The sequence below is a fragment of the Ochotona curzoniae genome, unplaced genomic scaffold (assembly GCF_017591425.1).
Source record: "Ochotona curzoniae isolate NIBS_2020 unplaced genomic scaffold, NIBS_Ocur_1.0 scaffold_3835, whole genome shotgun sequence".
Lineage (NCBI taxonomy): Eukaryota > Metazoa > Chordata > Mammalia > Lagomorpha > Ochotonidae > Ochotona > Ochotona curzoniae.
This window is the reverse complement of record NW_024467114.1, coordinates 1,343,580-1,348,194: the sequence shown is the minus strand read 5'-3', so window position 1 is coordinate 1,348,194 and position 4,615 is coordinate 1,343,580.

Genomic DNA, 4,615 nt, shown 5'->3' with positions numbered 1-4,615 from the left:
TTCTCATACACTGGACACCGGGCAGCCCGGCAGAGTGGTTCTAAGAGAGAGGACACAGGCAAGGCCATATCCGTGCCAGCCCGTGCTTCCCTACTTGGACAGGGTTCCTGACCTCAGCATGAAGAGGGAAATCAAGGAAGACCCGGGTCTTCCTTTCTAGGCAGAGTCCAAGGAGAGATGGAGGGAGCTGCTAGGCAGCCTGCAGGAGGGGGACGCTGGGGGCCCTCTCAGGATTCCCCAGAAACCCTTACCTGCGAACTGCTGACTTCACAATCTTCAAGCAAGCACCTAGAGGTGGTGGGAGAGGCCGGACGCGGCAGGAGAGCCCCCAGGAATCGCAGGAGCTCCCAGGAGCGGGCAGAGGTATGCACTGAACACCTCACCCTGCTCGGAAGGATGCTGCCCCAGCACGGAGGGCAAGTCAGCCCAGAACAAAAACGACAGCAGGCCAACAAAGCGTAAAAGCCTCGGCAAATCAAAGTACGACTGACAAGCTTAAGTGTTCCCAGAACAAGGCTCAAAACATACTTCAGGGAACATAAAAAAAAAAAAACAAACAAACAGCACTCAGCCACATAAAAATAAAAATCACAATGTCTAGCATCCAAACAGAAATTACCAGACAGAGAGAAAGGAGAAGGACAGGAGGCCATTAACAAAGATCCGAGCACTGCGCCCAGACAGCAAGACAAAACTGCAGAAAAACAGGTTCCACATGTCCGAGAAGGTCACCACAGCATAGCTGGACGCAGCGACGGGAATCAATCAAGCAGCCAGGTACATCGAGAGATGGAGGTAACGTGGCTGCTGAGAAACACACGGGCTGGGGCAAACTGCAGCACAGATCCCAGCCCAGGTCCTGGGCACTATACCCACTTCCCTTCTGTCCACAGCACTCCATGCCTGGGGGGCCGGGGGGGCAACAGCCACTCGGTTCAGAAAAAAAAAGCTTAAAAAAATTTTTTAAAAATGTATTTGAAACGCAGACTTAAAGAGAGAAACAGAGACAGAGAAAGGTCTTTCATTTGTTAGTTCACTCCCCAAACAGCCGCAATGGCCAGAGCGATGATCAGAAGCTGGGAGCCATGAGCTTCCTCTGGGTCTCCCAAGTAGGCACAGGAGCCCAAGGACACGAGTCGCCCTCCACTGCCTTCCCAGGCCACAAGCACAGAAGCCAAACACTAACTGGAACCCACATGGGCTGCTGCTGTCACAGGCAGCAGCTTTACTTGCTATACCATGGTGCTGCCCCAGACTCCTATCCTTAAGTGACACAGAATGCTGGAGTGATCACACACAGCAAACATCAGGGCATCTCACAGAGCTGTGTCCTCTTCGATGGAGTGTGAGGGTAAAGGTGCAGGCACTAAACAGCCAGGAGCAGATGCACAAGCCCTTCTCCATGCCAGGTGTGGGGCCACTTGGGCAGAACCAGCAGCCAGGCCCCTGTTCCAATGCAGCAGGGGCGCCTCCTGCTCCTTTACAGGACTAACACAGAAGCAACACAAGGGACTGGGTGCCCTGGGTGTCCCCTGATTCCCTGGCTGCTGTCATGCCTCTGCCAGCAGGTGGAGGGCCTGGGGCAGCATGGCAGGTGGGACCCAAAGAAGTTTCATCTCCAGGCAAGCAAGGGTATGGTCACCAATCGGGAAATCTCAAAAATAAAGTCATGGGCTGGGTATTGCTAATCTGAAAACCTCACACTGGAAAGGTTTCCAAATTCGAAATTCTGGGTGCCAACACCAGGGCCACATGTGGGAATTCTGTAGTTGACCGTGCTCCACAAGCCTCGGTCAAACTCGGGCATATGCTAAAAATACCGTGGCACGTCACCTGCAGCCTGTGTGCACAGCCACAGAGCCAGAGCCAGCTGAGCCCATGTATGGGCTTGGGGTCCTGTCCCCAAGACACCCCGGGATACAGCTCCAGACGCTACAACAGAACTGGAGACTCAGCATTTCTGAAGAAGGGCTCTCCATCTGCACCTGCTATGCTGTCACTGTGTATGGATGACAAACATTTTCCCAAACCCAAGGCCGTCCAAGTCTGAAGTAAATATTCCTCCATGATTTTAAACTCTTGAAGAGATGTGTTTGTTAAAATGGGCAATCTTGGGGCCAGACTTGTGTCATAGCAGCACCAGCATCCCATACGGGGTGCTGGCTGGAGTCCCTGCTGTTCCACTCCCAATCCAGCTCCCTGCTAAAGGCCTACGATGGCAGCAGAAGACGGCCCAAGTGTTTGGGTCCCTACACGCACAAGGGAGACCTGGGGAGAGCTCTAGGAGATCCCAAACTAGCCCAGTCCTAATAACTGCAGCCATTTGGGGGAGGTGAACCAATGGTTGGAAGATCTAACACACACACTCTCCCTCTCTGCCTTTCAAATACATGTCTTATGAAAACCCTATCTCTGCACAGATTCATCAGCAAATTTACTACAGAGCACTGGAATGTCTCATTCCTGACCCGCAGGGCCCGCTTCCTCCCGCACAGCGCATCCTGCTTGAAGATGCTTGCTGCTGATGCTGGCGGCTGGTGGCGATCAAGCCCTCAGGGCCATCTGTACATAAGGACAATCTGGTGTCCAGTCCAGGGAGCACAGGCACTGTGGGGCTGGGGTATTCTGGGTTTCCGAGGGTCCTGGCTCTGGGCCGAGTGTGTGCTGGGATGGGAGAGGTTTTGGGTTCAGAGCTTTGGAGAGGAGCTGTATGTGGGATGAGGGTGCTTCAGTGAGTGGTAACTGGGCCTGGGAGATTCTTACTCTGGGGCCCCAACAAGTTTTTCACAATCACACACAGTCCTGTTGTCCTGTTACAGCCTGTGTGCGCAGATGAGTCCTCAGTCCCAGCCTGTCGAGGCCTGACTCTGTCCCCCGCCCAGTGCCGATGCTCCTGGCCACCCAGCCTCGGCTCCTCCTCTCCCTTGGGGTTGTCCCTGGGGTCTCCTTCCCTGCTCCCCTGTGCTTACTACAGCATCATGGCCTTCATGGCTCGTGGTGCCTCCCCTTCTAGCTGTTCCTCCACGGGGACTCCAAGGCCCGGTGTGCCTGGCAACAGGCAAGTTCTGTGGGCTTCCAGAAATGGCAGAGACCTCCCGCTTGCTGCCCTGAGGTCGTGATACCCCCAGCACCAGCTGAGAACTGGATACAGGGGTCTCCATAGCGACGGGACAGTGGCATGCACAGGCCACGGCCACAGAGGGCGGTCTCATCTCCACCAGTGGTGCAGCCGACGGTGGTGTCCCTCTCTCTACAAAGCCACCTACCAGGTGACTCATCGGCTGACTCACACGTCCAGTCCACGCCACAGCCGTTAGCGAGGCTACAGTCGGACAATTATGAGGGCGCCGAAGAGGTCTCTCTCCAGAGAGCCCCGAGAGCCGTCTAATTGTCATTGCTCAAGACCAGAGCCCGTGGTAACTCATTCTGTTTTCTGAGAAATCCTGGAACTGTCATCTCGTTTTCCAGGAAAGAGGACAAGCGCTGCCCAGCTCCCCAGTGCCACATCTTTGCAGGAGTAGATGCGGCAAGACCCTGGGCATTTCCTCCGAGGACCCAGGGCCACCAGGGAGCACCGCCCTGGTTCAGGCACAGTTCGGAACTCCTGGGAGGAGCCATGGATGCTGTGCAGACTCTTGCAGACAGCCTCGACGCGACTGTCTGCCAGTCCTGCAGAGGATGGAAAATGAGGGCCTCGGCTCCATGGCCCTTCCCTGAGCCCACCGTTCCCAGAGCCCTGAGTTGAGACATCCACCCCTTTGCACAGCCACTGCCTCTTCCTGAAAGCTCAGGTACAGCATTCACCATCCTCCCAACTGGCTATTCACATTCCAGGAGCACCAAAAGGGACCCGAGAGGGTTTCAAGCAAGCAGGAGTGTAGCATGGGGCCGAGGCCAGGTCCAGGGGAAGATGTCAGTCACACGGCAGCAATGAAGGGAGGGGTGGCAGACATGCCATTGGCACCTGGACCTGCCCCATCACACCAGGACCCTTGTGCCCATGCATACCCATGCGTGGCGAGGCAGATGGAGCAAACAGGAATCTAGATGGCCAGCTACAGCCATGGGTTCCTTCCACATCCTCAAGCCCCACCAATGATGTGCTTCTATGCTGGGAAAACACTCATTGAGAGGGGCCAAGGGTGGCCTGGCAGACAGGGAGCACTTGGGGGGCATGCCCAAGGGGCACCAGAAACCTTCAACATGTGGAGACTGGCAGAACCCAGTAATCTTGTGACCAATGCAGTCGCCAAACTCTGCAGGCAGAAAGGCACTCAGAGTGGTGCATACAACTGACAAGCTTGCAGCATCTTCCCTTGCTCGCCCCGCTTCTGCCTGCACCCGTCAGCACCCCAAGGACATGAGCAAGTCCTAAGAAGCAGCAAGGGCCCCTCGGCAAGCTTACAGAGCATCTCAGAAGGTGCTGGCACTCCCATCCATGGCCAGGGGCAAGCCGCATCTCTCAATGGACACCAAGCCTCCCAGTTCAGTGTTCTCCCCTGCGTGGCTCTGAAACTGTGTACTATCAGGAGCACCGAGCTCACCCATCAAAACAGCTAAACAGGACCTGGCGCTGTAGCCTGGTTGCCAAGTCCTCACCTTGCACATGCCAGAA